This window comes from Onychomys torridus, chromosome 10 (genome assembly GCF_903995425.1).
Source record: "Onychomys torridus chromosome 10, mOncTor1.1, whole genome shotgun sequence".
Taxonomy (NCBI): domain Eukaryota; kingdom Metazoa; phylum Chordata; class Mammalia; order Rodentia; family Cricetidae; genus Onychomys; species Onychomys torridus.
In genome coordinates, this window is record NC_050452.1 from 21,534,931 (window position 1) to 21,557,780 (window position 22,850).

General features: G+C 47.7%; 1 protein-coding gene across 3 annotated transcripts in view; it reads left to right on the forward strand.

Annotated features, from left to right (window-relative positions):
* Tns3 (tensin 3) overlaps positions 1-22,850 on the forward strand; it is a 239,156-nt gene that overhangs the window by 149,683 nt on the left and 66,623 nt on the right. The gene's annotated exons all lie outside the window — the stretch shown is intronic.

The following is a 22,850-nucleotide window of genomic DNA, read 5'->3' on the forward strand; positions in this document are numbered from 1 at the left end:
GAGAGCTCCCTGGAGTCTCTCGGTAAGGGCACCTGTCCAGTCACAAGGGTCTCCCTTTGAGGCTTCATCACCTGCTAATTCCATCTCATTAGATGATGGGATTCAACAGAAGGGATTTTGGAGGCCCACAGACATTCAAACTATAATAGATATTTGATGTGTTTGTTGAGTGAATCATCAGAGAAACTAATCTTTAGCAATTTATTTTGGCCATTCCCCTTGGGGTGATTTTTCTCTCAGTGTCTCCCAAGGCGCGCAGTATAATCAGGGGTCAGAGCTGATATAGTGTAGGTCGGGTGGTTTGAAGTTCTGGGACTTTGCAGATGGATGGTCTGGCTGGTAGGACGTGAATGAAGACCTGAGTTGCTTGGTTCTGTGCCTGAGTTGACAAGGAGCTAGTCTAAGTATGTACACCCAGTTGGTGGTTGGCCACATTGCTTTTGAGCAGCACCTGGCTACAGTTAGCTCAGGCTGTTAAAGGATGGCACATGCCCTATAGAAATTACCCTGCTTCACCTCTTGCAGATTCTCTTGGTACAGGGCTCCATGGGAAACAAGGCTCTAGGACCTTGGCCCTCTGTTATCACTGGGAAATGTCAACGCAAAAATTAAGTTTAGAAAATTGGGTTGGGGGGGCAGGGCCAGAAGGAGAAAGGAACAGTAGGGTTTTTATTTTTCTCTTGGAAATCAATTTGTGTTTAGATGCTTGTACTTTTTCAAAACTGCAAATTGTCATTTAAAAAAGTTTCACCCGTGTTACTGCCTGCAGACAACGCTCTTGACATCGTTGTACGTTAGGTCTGGTTTCTAAACAGCATGTAAGTGGTTCATACTGGGGCTAGCCCCAGCCCTTCATAGCCCTGTTTTTCTGCTTCTCTCACCTGCCTGAGCATGTGTGCATCTGGGAGCAGTTTCTCCCGTGTCTTGCCTTGTCATGTTCAGCTGCACTGGACAGGTCACCACAGTGCATTTGATGCTGTCACTGTCACCCAGTGGGGCTTCTATGTTTCCATTGTTGTAACCAAGATTAGCGTAGATTAGAAAGATCCATTCCCGTGGCTGGAAAGTGAGTAGTCCCCTCTGAGGACCCCCTCTCCCCCAGCACCCCAGTCCTCCTCAGCACCTCTCAGGCAGTGAGGCCGGTCTCCTCAGTCTAACTCCAGGCCGTCCCTGGCTCTTGCCAGGGGTCTGCAATCCCCTGGCTTCAGTCCCTGGACAAAGCCACCACCTTGGCAGGCATAAAGTGAAATCTCAGCTGCATTTCATGCCAGGGACCAAGCCTCAAGCGGCATTAGTCCTGACAGCTGTCGGAGCTTTGAGGAGTAAAGGGAGGTTTGGCAGCCTTTGAAACATTTTCTTTTAGCTGAAAAATGGGGTATTACAATGCTCCCTTTCACCCCCACCCCGGCCTCTAGTTTCTACTGGCCTTTAAAAAAAAAAGAGCTGAAATATTGACTTAAGCTGCATTTATCTCTAGAAACTCCCACTGCCCTGGAATGAGCCTTCCACAGCTGCCTTTAGTCAGGGCTCATGTTAGGAAAGTTCTGTCTTTTATGTCTGAGCCTGATGTTCCACTTTCCATACAAAGAAAAGAGCCGGCCCTGAATCTGTTCCAAGGTGAACAAGAGAGCACAAAGGCCCCGTCTTCACTCTAGGGCTATTCACAGGGTCTTAGTTATTTTTGTCCTCATGGTTGGTCAGTGGCCTGCTGTGCTTACGAGCTGTGGAGCCACTGGCCTCTCCAGGGTCCTCACCATCACCCAGGATGGGGAAGAATGCCGTGGTGTGGCATGGTGCCAAGAAACCCATGCTGTGGGTATGGAAGCCGTCAGTAAACCCGGCTGCACTGTTTCATCATAAGAACCTATGAGCCCCTCTTAGAGATAAAGGGAACAATAATTCCCCAGAAAAGTGAGAAGATAGGCGCTTCAGGGGTCCTGGATTTTACTGCTGGCAACAACTGGTGCCCTAAGTGAGTTGTGTTATGTTCAGGATTATGCGGAACAGAGCAATGTCCGCCCTTCTGTGTGGGTCTTTTGTGCTGGACATCATTGGATGGTTTGCATTCCCATCATCCAAAGCCAATGGGGATTTCTACCTGACTGGGAGAAGCAGAATCAGCTTGGCTGTGAGGGGCTATGGATAGGTCTCATAGCAGCTCATGGTCTCTGTACTTGAATGTAACCAGCAGGTAGATAGTAGACAGGGTGAGTCGCCTGCCCCACACAAACCTTTCTTCACTGATGGCCTCATATAGGAGAGCTTCCAGTCCCACCTTGTCCCAGCATGTGGGGGGTATTGTGGGGGCCACTGTTCCTGGAGTTCTGTCTCTTGGTCCTCTCACCCACTCTCTTCTTACAGCAGTAGTCTGACTTGCTTTCCTTCTTCCATCACTGGGCCTCCGGCCCTCCACTGCTGTGCATGTCGCCCTCTGTAAAGCCATTGCCTCTCCCACTTCAGTTCCCACAGTGTCAGCACCACTGACCACAATCCCTTCTGGGTGATGTGTGTGTTTGCTCAGATGGGCTGTGATTTTGTCCTGGTTACACATCGGTAAAATGCCTCGGTGGTTCTAAACATAATCTCCTCCAGCTCTGTGGGGAACTTATTATTGTATATGCATTCACCTCAGCACCCACCATGCAGACAGTCCTCCTTCTGTATTGGCTGGAATTGGCTTCAGGACTACCTCAGACACCTGAGTGCCTGCCTTCTTGGAAGTGAGATAGTATTTGCATATAGTCTACACACATGCTCCCACGTGCTTTAACTATTCCAGCGTTTCTTACAGTGCATACCACAAATAAACCACGTGCCAGTAGTCGCTATCCCTCATTGTTTGTGGAAAAGGGGGCACACAAAAAATATGTTCAAAACAAATGTAATAATTTTTTTAAAGTATTTTTTGATATCTGATTTGTAGAGTCCATGGTTTTAGACCCTGCAGACATACATGGTGGGCTGACTATGTATCGTATTCATATGAATAGTACTGGAGAATGTGCCATGGGCTGGAATTTGGAGTGCCAGGGATTGGTAAAAAACAAAGCTAGTGGTTACGCCATCAGCTGGGGACGGCAGGGGCAGTGTGTGAAGCCTAGCTGGCAGGTGCTGGTGGGCACTTTAGGACAAGGCTTGTGCCTGATCTGAAGTGTCATGTCACAACACTACAGCGTGTCTCCTTTGTTACTTGACAGTGAGGCTGGAAGAGCCACAGGCTTAGAAACCTAGGATGATCCAGAGGATGCCCCACAGGCATTAAAGTCAGGAGGGCAGGGAAGGTAGAGAAGGGGTTTATAGAGCTCCCTAGTCAAGAAGAAAGAGATTGAGATCTGACTGGTGCAGTCTAGGCCTGGAGCATAGGGCTTCAGGCCCTCAGAAGTGGATGGATAAAACCAGCACAGATCAAACCAAGATGAGCGGAAAGGGAGAGTCAGGAGTGGCTAGCCTTGTGCATGAGAATTGTTGGACCACTCCCAAGCCCTTGGTTCCCTGCATGGACATAGCTTTCTGACCACACCCCTTGCCAGTCTATTGGTGAGCAGTGTGAGGACATCTCAAGGTTTGGGCTCTGCCACTTTAAGGGGATACCTTCCATTCTGGCTGCTCAGGCTTGGCTTCCTAGACAACTATAATTGTGCGAGAGCTCCCTTTGCGGCTGTGGAGCAGACAGTCCACAGGGGATTCAGATTCTCCACCCCCTTCACAGTAACCTGCAGTCCTAAAATGGCCATATCCGTTGCTCAGAATGTTTCAGCAGTCTCCCAATATGGGCCACTGATCAGAACAAGTTGGGTCAAAAAAGCTCTGGCCATGCCATTCTCAGGGCCATGGACATGCTGTGTCAAGTTGCAGCCGTTCAGGTGTGGCCATTTTGATGGTGGATTTAGGGTATTAAGATTGGGAAAAGCGAAGCAAGTTTTGACAGCTGCTAGGAGGAGGGAGCCACCGGAGTCTGTCACATCATGTGCGTCTGTTGACTACTTGGAGTCATGGGGTCCCTCCTGGGAAGTTCCTAATTGGTAGGATGAGATGTTCTTGGCTAGCATCTAGAGACATGTTTCTTCTTCACATGGTGATGGCTACAGCAGCTCCCTCTGTGAATGGCTGACTGTCTGATAGGAGAATTTCTCTAGATCTTTTTTCTATTGCATAAATAACAGTCATGAAGATATTTGCCAGATCATGAAATCTGCTGGAAATACCACTGTGATGGATGGCGTGTGTGTGCCGTAGCAAACCATAGCTAACATAGTTGCACAAAGAGGTTGAGGCAAGCAGAGGTTGAACAGCGAATGAGGACTCTGTGTATTCTGAGGTAGCAATCTTCTGCCACCCAGGCTGAAGTGGAATAGGGCCAATGACCCCACAGGAGAACTTTCCTATCAGGCTGATGCATCAACTTTTCTTATCCCTGTGATAAAATACCCAGCAGAAGCAGCTTAAAGCCTAGAGGTTTATCTCACACTTGCAGAGAGTCCATCATGGCAGGAAGATTGGTGATGGCGGCTTGCATGAGACTGTTCCATGGCATCCGACAAGAAGCAAAAAATAAGGATGGGAACCAGGGCAGGTAGAACCTTCGAAGACTTGCCTCTAGTGATCTACTTCTGTCCATCTAGGCCCACCACCGGCAGGCTGCCTAGACTTCAAGACAGTGGGATGCGTGTGAATTGAGTCAAACATAAGCCAGTGGGGACCGTTCAGATCCTAGCCAGGACCATGGAAGGAACCTTGTGCCCATTTGTGCTTTTTACTTTTCTGTGTTCGAATCAGCATCATGTGTGAAAAGTGTGCCTTCAAAATCTCTCAACTTTATTTTTGTTTATGCTTAACACAAATGACTCTTTTTTATGCTGACAGCTTTCTTAATATAAACTCAGCCCTTTCTGAACCCTGCCTACTGAGCTGATTAGGGGAAAAGCACCTCATGGTGCACCTTATATGATGTTAAGGGATGATGACCCAGATGGATGAAGAGTGCCTCCTCTTTCCTCTCTTGACTATGAATCAAGACTACACACCACTGTCATCCAGGCCCCAGAGGTCTCCTTTCATGGATTCTGTGATCTAACACCTAAGTGGGATTTTAGACATGGTGCAGTGTGACAGGTCAGAGGGCAATGTCTGTCACTCAATTGCTATCTGAGCCCTGAATCCAGTCATGGACTACTGATTTTTGAAATTGGATGTGACCTGTTGGGAAGGAAATGTGATGTGGATGCTACAAAGGACAAGTGCCAGGCCCCTGGCTGCCATCCCACTAAGAATACTTTATTATTGTTATTGTTATTATTATATTCCTGAGTGGCACTAGAGAAACTATCTCAAAATGTATGTCATTCTGTAGTGTTGTGTGAAGTGACCTTGTGAGTATTCCAGTGATGGCCCCAAGGAGTTAAGTGTTACCTCCAGGATAGTGAATGATGGCACTGAGATTTGACCTTTGTCCTCAGTTCTCAGTCTCCAGCCTGTGCACTAGCCTTGGGTCTCCCTTCCTCCTCGGAGGACATAGGAGCATCATCACTCCACTTTCTAGACAGGGTGCTGTGTGTGTGTTTGGCGGGTGATGGAGGCTGGGTGGTTTGTCTGTCCCAGTGCAGATACTGTGTCTTTGTGGATTCCCAACAGCCACGTGTCGACACTCTCATGCTACTTTCCTCTCCTCATTGCATTCATGATCTCTCATGATCAGCGTCTCCAACTTTCTCTGATGACCTCACCCTCTTAACACACACACACCATGACTCAACCTTTGCCCTGTATTCCATTCCTAGGGCTGGGGATCTTTTGCACTCTGTTCTCACCTGTGGGCCTAGCAGCTTAGTTCTTGCTCTGTTATTGTCTTTCCTGAGATGTGAGCCTGGGCGTGGCTCCCTTGCTGCTATCTTTCCTGAAAGGTGAATCTGGATGTGGATCCCTTGCTGCTATCTTTCCTGAGATGTGGACCTGGGCATGGCTCCCTTGTTGCTATCTTTCCTGAGATGTGAACCTGGGCTTGGCTCCCTCCACACAGCTTCCTCACCCCAGGAGTCTTGCAGCCTCACATTCTGTGTGAACTGTGTGTCTGGAAACTCTGGTGTTGTAAAAGTTTGCTCCTGTGAGTCCTCCCACTGTTTCCTGCCATGGGCAGGTACAAGTGGCTATGCAGTGATGTTCCGGTCATACCTGCCTGGATCTCTGCTCTGTCCTCCTTGGGAAAACCCTCTCTGACAATGCCAGGAAGAGGTGACATTGCAGCTTTCTTCCTACAAAGCCTGAGGTTGTGTTTTTCATTTCTGCCAAGTCCAGGAAAAGAGTTTGACTACAATGCTAGCTCAATGGGATGTTAATCAGCTGAGAGAACAAGCTGTGATTAGAGGAAAGCTTTCCCCTTTCCTCTTGTGTATTAGCTCATGTGCTCCCCTCCCCCACCGGCTATCTTCCTCTCTTGCTTATGGCTGAAAGGTGAAGGAAGACTCCCTCAGCCCTATCCTCTTGGAAGCTTAAAATATACCAAGAAAGGCCTGCAGATCAAGCCCACGGGGCTGTATCCTGTACTTTTTCAAAAATGCTTAAGAAGGAATCAGGGAGGGAAAGTTAGTTTGTGGGTGCATTTTAAGGGAAGGGCTTGTTAAAAAAAAAAAAGATTCAGCAGGAACAGTTTTTTCAATTAGGTCCTCTGTGTAGTCAAGCACCCCTCACTGGGTTTTGGCTACACAGAGCTGCACCTCCAGCCTCCTGTGCCCTACAGCTCTGGACTGGGAGACTCTACCCACATGCGTGTCCACTTTATAGGAGTGTCTCCTGCTGATTATGGGGGTGCTATTTTGGAACAGTCACATTTTTAGAGTCAGTAGCTTTCTGACTTGACGAAGCTTCCAGACTCCATGTTGATACTTAAGGGCATCCTCTCCATTCACCCTCCTACCCAAACCCTCCCGAGCCTCTGCTCCTACTTGTATTTCTTTATATTCTTCATACTGGGTTCCTGTGTAGAACTTTATTTGAAGTTTTGTTTCCAACTCAGCCTTTGGTAGTTGGGAAATTATCATCCGGTGTGCCTTTTTCTGACAGCTCAGAGTTGAAATTGTTTTTAAGTTTTCATATACAAGACCTTCTTTGATATCAAATACACACTGCAACATTTAAACAGTCTTGCTTTTCCCTGTAGGTCCCAGGACATAATAAAAGTAATTTCATTCTTGTAGATCCTGTGAAGGGTGGGGCATGAGAACAGAAGGAAAAGTCAAGGCAGGGAGTGTGCTCTGCACTTGAACCTTGAACCTCTTTTTTTTTTTTTTTGTAAATCAGAAAGCTGTTGGAGAATCAGGATTATTACAATGTCAGTATGTGATGATGTTATTATGTAAAAGGAGTGAGCATCCAGGGACCCTCAGACCTGCTTGGTTTACACTGTGAATGGGAAGACCTCTATTTACACATGGTGTTCCTTTCTCCCGTGGGTGCTGCACTATGTGGAGAGTGCTCCTTAGTGTTCCTTAGTTAAATAGAGCAGAGTTCTGAGACCCCCCTGAGACACGACTTCTGTGCACTGATGTCCTGGTAGAGTCATCTTTGCCTCCAAGGAGAGCTAGCATGGAGACCTGTTAGCCAGGGCAGGAGACAGGTGGGGACCCTTTGCTGTGTGAACCAAGGGTGAGCAGAACAAGTTAAAAGGAACTGATTGACGTCTGGGTCAGAAGAGAGTAGTGATGGGGCCAGGCAGGCACTGAGGCTGAGATTAGAAGGGAATGCCTTGTTCAGTCTTGATGGGGGGGGGGGGGGGCTTGGTCCTGTCTCAACTGAAATGTACCAGGGGATAGGGGATGGGGCAGGAAGGCTGGGGCGGGGAGCAAGAAGAGGGATGAGAGGGGGATCTGTGGTTGGTATGTAAAATGAATAAAAAATTCCTTAGAAAACAAAACAAAAAGCTTTTCTTTACATACAGTCAGGTGTTGCTATCAAGGATAGGTGATGTTGAGTTCTTTGATACTTCATTATAGAAAACTGAAATAATGCAGGGTTCATGGTGGTAACATTCTTAGAAAATCAGACTATAAAAACTCAGTAGTGTTCACTTTTGCCACTGAGCTGATGATGTTTTACCTGGAACCTATTCTTCTCTGTGCAATTAGGCCCAGTGGCCGAGCTTTCAGTAGCCATTGGTGGTGTCATACCTGCACTTTGCCTGTGGACTAGGAGCAGGTCCCACCACTCACAGGATGCTGCTGGGCTGGTGTGTGGGCTTAGGGAGGGCGAGAAAGGAAGAGGAGCGGCCTCCCAGTAAGACCCACTTAGTCTGAGTGAGAACGGGGCTATGAGGAAGCCATCCTTCTCTCAGCACTGGGTTCATTTGCTGTTGTTGCACATAAGACCTGCTCTCACACCTTATCTACACATCGCAGGACTAGGTCACCTGGGGAGCAAAGGCAGAGTGGTCGTTTTCCGGGGGACTGATTAAGGAAAACCCACAAGCATTCATGCTCATGTGGTAAGCTTGTCTGGGCTTTGGACGACAATGTACCTCTCTCCCTGTTAGTATTTCAGTGCTAGGTGTTGCAGACAAGGCAGGAAGAGACACTCATGGCCCATGCAGAAGTGAGGACTGCAATGGCCACTGAGTGATGCTGTCAGAACTCACTGTTTTGTGTGAGTAACATGTTTAATCCTGACCACATCCCAAAGGGTCAGATAGCTCATTGGTGCATCCTAGAACAGGCCTAATTGGATGGCCTTGATGCTCCAGCCCTTGATCCTTGATGTCCACGGGACAGCACACTGGTAGAGGCAGGAAATAAAATGGGCTGTATATATATATATATATGTGTGTGTGTGTGTGTGTGTGTGTGTGTGTGTGTGTGTGTGTATGTGTGTGTGTGTGTGATGCATGGGAGCACACATATATGTGTCCAGGATGGGAGTTGAGGTCTGGTAGTTGGTGTAGGATAGAGGACTGGGAATGAGCTCCTACACTGTAGACTTTCTTGACCCACAGAGGAAGGAAATGTTTTCTTTGGGAGCAGCTGACATTGTGAATGGGAGCCTCAGACCAGGAAGGTTTAGAGGTATGGCCAGTGACAATGGAGGGTACAGAGAGTCAGCATCGTGTGCAGCAATGCTGTAAACCCTCAAAGTAGGGCCTCCTGTGACCTTTGAGGTTTATATACCAGCTGTGGGTAACAGCAGTGCCCCAGGGTCTGGATGAGTAAGGGAAAGATGTCCCAGGGGTTCATGCTACCCTAGGTGTGAATGTGGTGCTAAAATTAAATCCTTATTGGCTCTGTCTCCACCGTGCTGAGGACACAGTGGTTCCATGGAGAAGAGGAGGAGCTCTCTGGACCCTCCCAGCTGTTTGTGAAGGAGACATTGGCCTCCATGTTGGGGGAACTCAAGGTTTTCACTTGGTGATTTGCCAAGATTATATCATCAGGAATGTTACAACAAAGCTGAAGTCTAGAGAGTCATAGCCAGGGACCCAATCCAATGGACACCCCAGGAGGAGAAGCCATGGTTCTATCACAGTTACCTATGATGGGTGAGCTTAGACCAAAGCCAATCATGTGACCTTGGCTGGAGAACAGGACACCTTCAAGCATAGGCTTCTAGAGATAAGAGAAGTTAGATGGGTGAGTCCTGATTTGGGGTGGTTGTGGAGAGGCAAAGACTTGGGTATAAAGCTGCCTAAGAGGACTCCAGGGAGACTAGGGTTTGGCCAGTGGCTAGAAGGGCATTGCAGTGGGACCATGGGGCCCAGTGTTGTGGGATGCAGGGAGGTTAACTCAGGAGAAAATAATCTAGAGAAGACCAGCTGGAGAGGGCAGCAGAAGACTGGGGATAAATGGACTGGAGGGATCCAAATGCTGGGGAACTTGGTAGTTCTATCTGGGAGGGTCAGAACTTTCTACCAGAAGATACTTGACATCTAGGTCTAGAACATTCCTATCATCCCCAGATGGAGCCTTCTACATGAACTTTGTTTCTGATCCCGCTCTCTCTGGTTCCTGAAAACCATTAGTTCTTTCTCTGGTGTGCCCCCTTCTTGGCATTTTACATCAATGGAACCATTCAGTCTTCTGTGACTCACTCTGTTTGTCCCAAGCTTTCAAGGTTCATCTCTGTGTCCTTCATTCCTCTTCATGACTGATGTTCAATTGTGGATCACATTGAGGTCATCAGTTCTGTACATTTGGGTGATTACCACTCCTATACAATTATGGAAATTTTGCTGTGAGCATTCTTTTGTATGTGTCGCCATTAGAATATTATTACATCTCTGGTATTATCATTTACTTTTTTCCCCTCTAATTTTCACATCTTTTATGATTTTTTTGAAGCACCTTCTCCCTTTCTGGAGTTTCACTAGACTTTTTGCAGAGCGCCTGCCCACTTGGTCAACCACTTTCAGGGATACTTGAGAAGCCCATTCCAGCCTTTTCTTCATCAGATATATGATTTCATGCATAGAATTGCAGCTTCCCGAGGTTAAAGATTCAGTGCCTTTCAAAGCCCTCTGGGCTGCAGAGCTGCCTTCTGGCCAGACTTCAGTGAGGCGTCAATGGACCATGTTGTTTCATGAGAAGCTAATGCTAGCAGCCTAAGCAGGCACATGTAATCAAAACCCACTGCTGAGGAGTGTGTGGAAACTGAGAGCACTTTGGCAGCCCTGCCTAGTGGTCACAGTAGCAGAAAAGCAGGACTGGAGGCTGAGTGAAGGCTGTTGGTGACGACTTGGGGCAGCTCATTTATAACGCTGTCAGCAGCACCCTCTGACAGTAAAGAAAGAGGACACACCTGAGCCCTAAATTATCTCAGCCTCACTATGAGAAATGGAGACAAACAGACCCCTTGCTGGGCTGAACGAGTTTTCATTCTCTTTGTTATTGGTGTCCTAGCTGTTGTTTGGAATATGAAACTTTATGTTCAAGGTCCTTGTGCCTCAGAAGACTTGGCCCCAGCAATGGCTGAACATAGTTAGCTCTGGCTCAGGGAGGCCCCAGAAGCTCTAAAGGGACATAGGCATTCATTTCAGTCCCCGAGCTAGGTTACTGAAACATCACCTAATCTTTTTTTGATGTGGATTCTTTGAAGGGAAAACAGGTTGTGGTTAGTAAGTCCCAGCCTTTATTGCAGTACCCTTGCTTGCAGAATGGGAACAATGATGTTGCTTCCCTTGATGGGAAGGTGTGTTACCCAATACCCTCTCCTGAATTCCGCATTTAACAGAACTTACACAAGAAGTACATTATGTCCCATCGTGGAGGAGAGCCTTTCTCCCCAGGGTGAGCGGAGTTTATCTTGCAATCTTGTAAGCTGTGTGTGCTTCTGTTGAGGTCTCAGGTGATTTACTGATGATAAATGTTGCCCTCTGCCTGTACTCACAGCCCAGGCATGTCTCTCTTCCTGGCTGAATGACTGAAGACATTTGTAAGGGTTCTCATTAGGCTGAGGAACCTCATAGTGTCGGAGGGGCTCTGCTGGTTTATTGTGGCATCTCTGTTCTCTCCTCTTAGAGTAGAGGCAGGTGGTTGTGCCATGACTGACTTTAACCAGAGTGAGGGGGCATTGGCTATAGAAACCACAAAGGTACGCTGTGCCACAGTTAATACTGACACCGTTCTCTCTGCCACACGGAGCACAGAAGGCAAGCAGCTCCAACCAGGGGGATGCCCCTCAGAGGTTTTCTGTCTGGATCTTTTAAAGAAAGTAAATAAAAGGGTAAAACTTGTTTGTAAAATGCACAGGAGCTGGCCACTGAGTAGAGTGAAAGCCTCTGGCCCCACCCCTCAGCCTGCAGAGTTCAAATTTCACTAAACCTGATTGCAGTAAACTCCGCCCTCATGTTTACATTGCTTGAGCCCTCCTGGACAAAATCAAAGTCTCTGCAGCCAAGGAGATTTTTACTTTCTGCTGGAGTGGGAGGCAAGGTGCCCTGGGAAGGAGGAGGCACCCGGGATGCTGTTGAAGGCGTTCCCCAGAACTGGCCTGACTCTCTGTACTGAACGAGCTGTTGAGTGTTTAGAGGGAAGGTAAGCAGTGAGAGTGGGCTTGTGCATGTCTGCTTGTGGTTTTTGTGAGGCTCCAGGTGCCCAATCCAGCCTTGCGTTCTCTGAGACTTGCCAGCTGCGGGCATTGTACAGTGGAACGGGAAGAGGATCAGAAGCCCCTACTTGACACATCCAGCAGGACTGGTCTAGGAATGCCTTTATCTGCTTGCAAGCCAAAGGAGTCTGTCATACCTGTTTCTTTGAGGGAAACACTCAGGGTGGCTCCATATGGAAGGGTCTTTTTTGAAGTGTATATTCAGCTCTTTTGACCAGCTCTGTGGCTGGTCTGCCCAGGTGGCCTCTCCTGAAGCCCTTGTTTTTCTTTTTTCTTTTCTTTACTTTTCTTTTCTTTTCTTTTCTTTTCTTTTCTTTTCTTTTCTTTTCTTTTCTTTTCTTTTCTTTTCTTTTTTTTTTTTTTTTTGGCCTGAATCTATTTCCTGTTTTAAAATGTGTTCAGAGAACTGGGTCAGAAGGTGTCAGGATGGGTGCCGCAACCCTGTGGCCAGCATTTGTGGGTTGAGGGGGTGTGTTTTGTATGCGCAGCTGGGAGTCACCTGGTCCTGTTTTTGGACCTGCCATCCCAGACCCCTGGAATTCACAACGCTCCTCTATTGCTGAATTCTGGTGCCTCGCCCAGGAAAAGACAGGCGCCTCAGATTCCAGGCGCCCCAGCTGCTCCTGGCTTAAGTAGGGCGTGGGGGCACAGTCCCTTTCTGGGAGGTGGCCTACTGCTGGCCTAGGGTGTTGGTGTGGAACTGTTCCTGCGTTTTCTTCCATTCCTTCCCTTCCTGGTTTATATTTGCCCACGATTGTCCAGCCTGCCTGGTTCTCTCCAGCGCCTTTCAAGGTGCTCACTGTCAATGTCAAGGGCGGTTGCTGACTGTCCTGTCACTGACACCTGTAGCTGTCTCCCCTGTCCCTGCCTTTTGCACCTTGCCATTTAGAGGGTTAGTTTGTGTGTTTGCGGTTTCAGGAAGTGAGAATGGTGATGTAGGAGTGAGTTATTTCTGGGACTCTGTCTGTGGTGAGAAATAAGAGACTGCCTTCTACAGAAAGTTTGTTTTCTTCTTGATTTTTTTTTTTTTAAAGAGGAATCCTACAAGATATGCATGCGGCCGATGAGAGGTGATATTTTAAAAGACCCATGCACAGACATACATTTACTTATCTCTTGATTGCTCTGGGATAGAAAGTAATTCAGTACAAACCTGGAAATATTTAATTAGCGTAGAGGCGGGACTCTAGTGCAAAAGTAAAAGCCGAGCTTGTTCTAATGAGAGGTTAGTAGTGCTCTAGTTACAGATGTCTGCATGGAACAAATGAAGAGTGGCTTCCCATGTGTGATTAGTGAGGTGACATCGGGAAATGTCTGGCCTTAGCATCTCCTGGTGGTGGAAGCATCTTCTGGTACCTGAGCCCCCACCAGATCCCAAGAAAGCAGGTGCCTTTGGGACATGACCAGACCTGCCAGCACTCACCCCTGCCCTGTACTCTGGCACAGCCTTGATTTCAGGCCACCTGACTTGGTGATAGGCTCACCCATGCTCAGGGATTGAACCCTGGTACCCCATCCGTCCTGCTAGCACCACACATGCTCCACACAGCTGTTCCCACCTATCAGCCATGCTTTCTGTTGGGAAACTCACAGGTCCATTTATTGTACATGCTCTAGCTCAGCTGTCTGCTGAGTTGGCAAGCCAAGAAGAAAGGGCTAGCATTCTAAGGAGAGGTCAGGTGATATGGTCAGGGCTCCTGACATGTTCATCATAAGATCCACTGGGTCATTCTGGCCCTGCCCCTGGGAAGCCAGATGTGATCTGTATCTCTCAGTACTGTGACCTCACAGAGCGAACTGAGAGAATCCTGGATTCCTTGGGGGCTGGTTACTAGCTTCATGGGAGGCAGTACTATGAAATGCTCAGAGAACAATGGCTGTCCAGTCATTTTGTTCCTGTGATTTTTGCCACCCAGTAGAAAACTGTTTGACCAGAATGTATGCTTGTAAAGGCTACAGGTTGTCTTGGCCATAAACCAACTGGGGGTAGGGGTGGTGTGATAGAATCATGTCACTGACTTACAGAACTTTTTGATAAACTACAAAGTAAATTTTTGCTCATTTAAAAGATTTATTTTATCTTATTTTATGAGTGTTTTGATTGCATGTGTGTATGTACACAACATGTATGCAGTGCCGCTGGAAACCAGAAGAGTGTGTTGGGTTCCTTGGAACTGAAGTTACAGACAGTTGTGTGCTGTCATGTAGGTACTGGGAACTGAACCCCGATCCTCTGCAACATTAGCAACTGCATGAACCCCTGAGCCATCTCTCCAGCCCCCTAATCTGTGGCTTAATAGATGTATCTTAAGAAGCAATTTGTATATGTAGTTACCAGTGTGGGCTTTTTATTTAGATGTGCTCTGGAGTACTCTGCTTACCTAGCCCTGGTGGGACACAGAAGTGAAATCTTACCAGAGTTTATGTTGTTCTCCAATGCTGATGTGCAGCACACATCCAGATGGTGTTGAGTCTGAGGCTACCATCCAGCCTTCTTCTAGGTTACTGGCTTACATAGAAGGAAAATGAGGTACAGAGAGACTGGGTGATTCATCTGAGGTCACAAAGCTGGGGCCAATCAGAATGACTATTATAGGAAATAAGAAGGGGAAAAGTGCACACAAATGTCTCCAATGAAAACCCACAGAGAAGCTCTGTGCCACAAGGGAGGTGCAGGGGCCATGCTTGGTACCCCAGCAATGGCGTCCTACCCCATTCGTGGGGGAACAAAGGAGAAGAGGAGCAAAGAGATGGAACAGTAGGGTTAGAAGAAGAAAAAGGCCTACAGAGCAGGGTGTGAGGTCTGATGCCTGGAGTCTCACTTCTGTCTGCCTCTGCCCGTGGTGGTTTTAATGTGGGAGGAACATTCTACAGCAATGCTAATACCAGTCAAGGTGGGCATGGTTATGGGCCAAAACATCTCCACACCCCTTTGCAGCCTACTCTCCTCTCTCTGGCCACCCCGATCTGTATCCTGGCCTGGCATCCCCACATTGTTACCCTCCCAGAGTCCCACAGTTGCAGCCTTTGGGGCTGGCTATGTTCACTCCAGTATGGCCTTCAGAGACCCACCCAGTAGGCTGCCAGCGGCCACTCATTCTTAAGAGCAGTCTTTCTCCTTGTCACACAGCCTTCCTGGAGTGGGGGAGTATTGCTCTCAGGGTTTCATGATGAGGACCTGTGGCTGCCTCCTTATTTCACTGTTTGGATATCGGGTTGATTCAACGCAGTGGCCTCAAGTGAGTCACTTTAGGGCAGCCTGGAGACATGACTGCGTGATAGCCACTGGGGAGAGGCTGCCTGTTCCTTTAGGATCCAGGGAGACCTCCCAACTGTAGTGGGAACCGAGGAGCCTAAGCCAGGAACAAAAGTCAAGCTCATTAGCTCATTAACTGAGAGAACAGAAACACTAAACTGACCATCAGCACAAGTACATTGAAAACACCGAGTTCTGACTTGGCATGATTAAGCCGTCTTGAGAGTTAGGGAGGAAAACCCAGCATGCTGAGTGGTCTCCAGAGACTGAGGGTGTGGGAGGATGAATGTAGCATAGTTTGGGTACCTTATCTGTGGAAGCTAAAGAAAACATTCCTTTCCAAAATTAAATTGCTGGTTTTGCGTTTGGTTGGGATTGGAATTCAATCTGAAGGAACCAAGAGACCCGACTTTTCAAGTAGGTGGTGGGTCTTAACTTCTGATGCTGTGTTGGGTCAGCCTTAATTTTTTCCTTTTCTTTCTTTTGTTGTATATGGGGTTTTTAATCTTCATGTATGTATATGTGCCATATGCAAGTGTGCCTGGTATCCATGTAGGCCTTAAGGTGTTGGATCCCCTTAAGGTGTTGGAGTTCCAGTAGTTGCGAGCTACCTTGTGGGCCATTCTGCTCTTGAGCACCAGGCCCCCAAGTTGGCCTTTTAAAGTGACTTAACACTAGTTCAGCTGCCCCGAGCTTCTGTTTCCATCTGTAACATGGGCTTCCCATTTCAGGCTAGTGGATACTTGGCAACTGAGTCATTGTCCCTGGAGTCACAGGGACAGCAGTTTGTCCTTCAGCGTCAATTGAGTTACAGGAGAGGGGTGGTGTGGGATCATGCAGGAGAGGGGTGGTGTGGATCATGGGTTACAGGAGAGGGGTGGTGTGGGATCATGCAGGAGAGGGTGGTGTGGATCATGGGTTACAGGAGAGGGTGGTGTGGGATCGTGGGTTACAGGAGAGGGTGGTGGAAATTTCTGCAGCCCCTGGTTCAACTAGAATAGTCCTACTCTTTTTTCCCTCAGCAGATTCTCCCACATGCCCACTCCCTTCCATCTCCTGTTTCTCCCTGTCCCCCGAGGGCTGAATAGTTCTGAGCTCCAGGCATTGCAGGGGATCTCTACATTTCATTTATACCTGGAAGTCAGTAAACACACACACACACACACACACACACACACACACACACACACACACACACACACAGTGGCTGGAGGGTGCGCAGGTTCTCTATTGAAGACATTTAGCTCCTTTGAAAAGTTGCTTTTTGAGCAAGTCTGTCACAAAAACAGAACATGGGATCCATGAAGTCAGGGCACCAAGGAAATAAAGATTCCAGGCAGCTTCTTAGACACGTGAGCCTTGTGTTTCCTTGGTGTCAGTCAGCTTTCTACCGGAGGCAGAACCAGTCGGCAGTGTTGTGAGTCTCCAGGGTCTTGACATTGAGCCTTCTGAAGTCCGGAGCCACCCTCTCTTTTCTCAGCTGATTCTTCACATACGTGTGAGCACAGGTGTGCACCTTCCAGTGTCTTCAGCCAGGAAGGGAAGAGATTTTTTTTCATCCCTTTAAAAGATTATTTTTTATTCTTAATTATATGTGGGTGTTCATGTCTACATGTGGGTATGTGCATGTGAGTATAGGTGCCTGCACAGACCACAGGTCCAGATCGCTTGGAGCTGGAGTTACAGGCAGTTGTGAACTGCCGGATGTGTGAGTTCTGGGAACTGAACTTACGTCTCCATGTTCATAACTGCTGGTTGTTGTTGTTTTTATCTCTCCACCCCCTTCATCTTGTTGATGTTGAGTTTGTTGTTGGTCTTTCCCATTTGAAATACTTTGTGGATGCCTCTCCCTGTTTGTAGGAAAGCCACATTTTACAGGTAGGATTGGAGCTGGGCGTGGTGGCTCAGGCCTGTCATCCCAGCTCTGTGGGATGCGGAGGTGATAAGTTTGTAAATTCAGTGACTGCATAAGCTGCAGGATCAGTTTAAGGCTAACCTGGGTAATTTAGTGAGACCCTATCTCACTAAAATAAAGAGGGAAAATTGGCTGCATTGTAGGTCTTTGGTAGAATAATTGCATGGTGTGTATAAGGTCCTGAATTCAAACTCTAGTACTGCAGAGGTGGGGGAGGAGGGAGGAAGGGAGATAAAAAGGGAGGGAAGGAAGGGAGGAGTGAGAAAGGGAAGTAAAGAAGGAGGGAGGAAGAGAGATAAAGAGGGAGGAAGGGAGAGAGTGTGTGTGAGGCAGGGAGATTGCAGAGGAATGCTATCTCCATGTGGAGATGGTGGGACATCTGTGGTTATGGTCTTCAAGGAAACGGGAATGTCCCGTCTGTCCGTTGTTCCCTCTGGTTCCTAGCCTGTAACCTCCCCAGAGTCATGCAGCATAAGTCATTCTGCACTGTATGTGTGTTTGTTGACCAGCCCTGCAGGGAAATCCTGACCAGTCAGCACACAAGCTGCTTCTGAAGGGGAGGCCCCCTCGGTCTGGGCGGGCCTGGTGACAGTGCACACACAGAGAAAGGGGCCGCCGAATGGAAGGGTTACCTCAGATGGAGATGCGTTGAGTGTCTTTCCTTTTGTCTGGAAAACTGGGGTTCCTGGGCAGGTCCTTCTTTGCCTCTGGTTGCTTAATCTCCATCTTCAAAATGAGGCTGGCTTCAGGCGGCTCCCATGTGCTTGTCCTTTGCACTGTGGGCAAAGTTAAAAACCTACCATTTTTAAACAGTTACCCTTGTAGCTTCAGAATCCACATCCACAGAGTCAACTAATCAGGGGTTGGGGGAGAAAGTCTGAATTCATAGAGACCCTTCTCTTTTGTCCTTATTCCATCGACAGTATGATGATTATATCTCACAGCTTTTCCTTGAGGTGCTTGGGAGGTTGTGTATGGATTATATACAAATGCTAAAGCATTTCAACTGAGGTCTCTGAGAATCTGTGGGTACCGAAAGATAACTGATACAGAAAGAGGCAAGGGGCCTGTGAGTGACTGAGTGCAACTTCCAGAATCTTATGTCTTACACTCCCATCCTCAAATACCGGCAGTTTAGGCAGCACACTGTGGTCCCTAGGAGAAGGGTGCTTGGAATCCTGCAGGACTTACCTCATCTGCCCCTGAGAACACAGAACTCAGCTACTCCTCGGGCCCCAGAACCCAGGGAGGGCTTTGTTTGGCAGCATCATGTCTTTGAAGAAAATGAGTTTTGGCAACACTTTTCCAAACCAGAACCACATCCTCAGGTGCTGCCTGCCTTAGGGAATGGCGGATGGATGTCCTTCAGTGTTTGGTCCAGGCCGCTAGGAGTCTACAGCGGTGAGGTGTAGGTTCCTCTTTGGGTTGGTTGGCAAGACCGCAACTGGCCGGTGCCCATCCTGACGTCTCATTTCTATTAGGATGCCCTTTGTGTTGTTTGTAGCAATTTTTCCATTATCTTAGACACGCGCTTAGATGCGATGTTGTTGCCCATATAGCTTAACAACGCTAGACACAGATGTGCACTCAGAGGTGGTGAGAGCACATGAGACCAGAAATGGCATGACACCGTTTATTCTGCTTGTGCGGACCGGCATGCTGTCTTCCTCTCTATTGCTCTGATTCAGAGCACACTGGTCCAAGAATGGCCACACATCCTTCACACCTTTGGCTACTGCCTCTCACTCTGTGGGCATATTGAACTAACACTTATGGGTATTGGTTTTCTTTAACTTTTTGGAGTCCGGAGGTTTGTTAATTCCAGGGACTTTTCTACCCCTGTGAAGGCCAGCCAAGAGAGTAAGGAGTGGGCACAGTGAGGACTGGAGCTGCCCATTCTCCTCCCTAGGGATCCTGCTGGTACCGTTGAGGAGCTATAGCCCTGGGGCAGCTTTCTCAGCCTTCCTGGGCTCCCTGACCTCCACATCCTCTAGCAGGAGATGCCGGCTTAGAAGCTTAGTATGCTTTTCATGTAGACTTCTTGGGCATGTTGTGATGTTAAGCATTAGCCGTGTATGCAACAGGAAGCTCAGGAGAGTCCAACATGTCTCTGGCTCTTGTTGGGGTTGGATGGCCCCTTTCTGACCAGCCTTGGGGTTGCCTGTGGGAACACAGCCGTATAGTGTCTGAGATATAAGGAGGTATAACACCCTCTTAGAGGCTCAGAACTGGCCAGGCTGAGATCAGGCACACAGGCAGGGTAGATAACATGCTGTTTTCCTGCATCACTGTTGGCTTAAAATTTCTCTTATTTGGGACTGGAGATATAGCTCAGTGGTTAAGAATGCACACCCCTCTTACAGCACTTTGGAGTTTGGTTCCTAGGTGGCGGCTCACTACCTCCTGTAACTCCAACTCCAAAGGATCTCATGTCCACGGCTGGCCTTTGCAACCACTGTACCCATGCAAACTCGCCTGCTCCCATATACACATAATTAAAATTTTAAAAACTCAAATTTTTAAAAATACTGTTACTAATAAAAATAACAATAGGATGATTCATGGCTGCCAGCCAAAAAAATAGCCCACACTTACCATTTTCTAGGCCCTTCTTTGTGTGCTGTTCTCTGTGTAGGAAAAGCTAAAGGATTGGCTCTAGAAGTTTTTTCTTTCTTTCTTTCTTTCTTTCTTTCTTTCTTTCTCTCCTTCCTTCCTTCCTTCCTTCCTTCCTTCCTTCCTTCCTTCCTTCCTTCTTTCTTTCTTTCTTTCTTTCTTTCTTTCTTTCTCTGAGATAGGGTTTTTTTTCTGTGTAGTTCTGGTGCCTGTCCTGTATCTCACTCTGTAGACCAGGCTGGCCTTGAACTTATAGAGATCCACCTGGCTCTGCCTCCTGAGTGCTGGGATTAAAGGGGATCTAGAAGTTTTTGAAGGCAGTTTTTTTTTTGTTTGTTTGTTTTGTTTTTTGTTTTGTTTTGTTTTGGTTTTTTTTTGGCTGCATTCCAGTTTAAAATAGAAAATTAGAAGAATATTTTTACTGTTCATTCTTGCATTCCCCTTTTCTTTTTAAGCCTGGGTACCATTTAATTAAGATTTATCGAGCATTCATACTTCAGACCTTATGGAAGCTGTAAATGAACTGTCTTAGCAGCATGCACTCTGCCGTTGAAATGGGTAGATTGCTGCCATTAGCTATGTGTCCCAATGAACTGTGATCTATGCTCTGGATGCCTGCCTGCCTTGTGCAGGGGGCTGGAGTAGCAGCCATCTGGCAGTTGTGTGTGTGTGTGTGTGTGTGTGTGTGTGTGTGTGTGTGTGTGTGTGTCTAGGAGCATAGTGTCTCTATTTCTTATGGAGCAGACACTTCTCATCAGTACCTTTCTCACACTGTGCAGAAACAGAAGTCCACTGGGTCTTCTGTGGTTGAGTTTCCTGCAGCAGAACACCCCGATGCCAGGTGGAGCCGATGCTTCTATGGGGCCTATAAAGATGCTCCTGGTGTGCTGCCATTAGTTCTCAGGCCAGCCTCCACACAGAATCCCTTCCACCTTTTGTAGAGGGGATTTGAAGATCAAGGTAAACTCCCTGGTTGGTGGAGCCTGGGAACGAGCCATGGGCTTGATGTTTCCAGGAGCCGTTCTCTTATACAACCTTAGTGATTCTGCACATGGTTGGTTGCATTGTATTCTTTGTAAAGGTGACACTCGCAAGTAATTTGGGACTTAGAGCCGGGCATTTTTGTCTGATGTTCACAGAGCTGAGTGAAGCATGTGCTTTTTAGTCTCTCTGTGTCTGAAACCCAGCTCAGTGTCGCTTGCTACGTTAGGGCCACCAATGGAACCTCAGGTATGTGCACTCCCGGCCTTGTCTGTGCAGGTAGGTGGCGTTGAGCTGCAGGTGCACCCAGGCCCTGGAGCCTGGATTCTGTGTGCCTCCCACTCCTGACAGCTGCTTAATCGTATTTACTCTCCTAGAACCTCTGATCTTCCTAAACAAGCAATAACAATATGAAGGTCCATAACTCCACACCCCAGTCCAGCGTATGTGCCTGTCTCTACCTGCCTTCGCTCTGAAGACTCGGTCTGTTTACAGCTTGTGTATAGGATTCCTGTCCCCAGAGCTTCCCTCCCCCAGGTTCTACCTTACAATGTGGTTGGGCTTTTCCAGGCTGGACGGCACATCAGTGGGCACCGTCCCTGTCTCCTCTTCCCCGCATGCTTGCCCTACAGTGCAGTTCAATTGAGAAGGGAGCCCAGGCTAAGCATGCTCTCAGAGCTGTGTTCTCGGGGCTGTGTGAGCATGTGGCACAGCACCCCATACCTTTCAGCCCCATTCCCGACATGTCAGCCCATCCCAGTATTCACAAAAAAGACAGCAGCTGTGAGTGTGACCAAGCGTCCAGCTGTACGTGGGGGACCATGAAACACACGCTCAGGACTAGTCTCTCCTGAACTGCTGCATGAGTAGGCTCAGCAGCTACCAGAAAGGCGGATGGTGGCTCAAGCCTTGAATCCTACGTGCCTAAATGGCTTAGGTTTCCAGCCATCAGCAGCCCCCTTGCTGTGGAATGCCTGTGATTCCACAGTGCAGAGAGTCCAGGAAAATGGGGGAGGCTTACAGGGGAGATGTGCTGACTGTGAACTCCAGCTTATTTTTAGAAGATCTTGCAATGACACGCCCTGTGTGGTCAAAGCAATTACAGCTGCCAGTCAGCAGATCATGGCTCATGAATCTCCATGTACAGCTGCCAGGGCCCTAATTAATAACAGCAGCAGGGGGTTCAGCTTTTCTGCCCACGTTGTTTGCATGACATTCCGTGTGTGGTGCATGCAAGTTAGGCCCAAGGGATCCAAGGTCCTGACAGTTATCAGATGCCTGTGTTACCCAAGGATCTTGTGCTGTGTCAAAAGCCCTGAGCCAGCACCATTTCCCCTTTTCATTGAGCTTCGTATTTAGATTTTAGCACATTCCAGAGTGTTGTTGATAGGATGGCAGGCTTATCAGTGACATAGTGGATTTGCTGATAGTTGGCACCCTGCATGCTCAAAAGATGTTAGATGTATGGATGGAAGTATAGATGAGCAATTGATTCTTGGTGATTCATGAGCTGAGCTGGGCTCCACCTTCAAAATAATGACATTAATGAATCAAAGAGTGAAAAACCACGAAGCTTCTGTATATTGTTTTTTTTTTTTTTTTTTTTGTGTGTGTGTGTGTGTGTGTGTGTGTGTGTGTGTGCCATCCAGCTCCCAAATAAATCACACACAGAGGCTTATTCTTAATTATACATGCCCAGTCTTAGCTTGGCTTGTTTCTTGCTAGCTTTCCTTAGCTTAAATTAGCCCATCTGTCTTTTGCCTTTGGGCTTTTCCTATTCTCTTACTTCTGTAAATCTTACTCTTACTCCATAGCTTTCTGTGTGTCTGGGTATCTGGTCCCTGGAGTCTTCCTCCTTCTCTGGCTGCTTCTCTGCCTTTCAGATTCCTCCTTCTATTTATCCTCTCTGCCTGCCACCTCTGTCTGTTTTTCTGTCCTGTCTCACTATTGGCCGTTCAGCTCTTTATTAGACTAATCAGGTGTTTTATACAGGCACAGTAACAC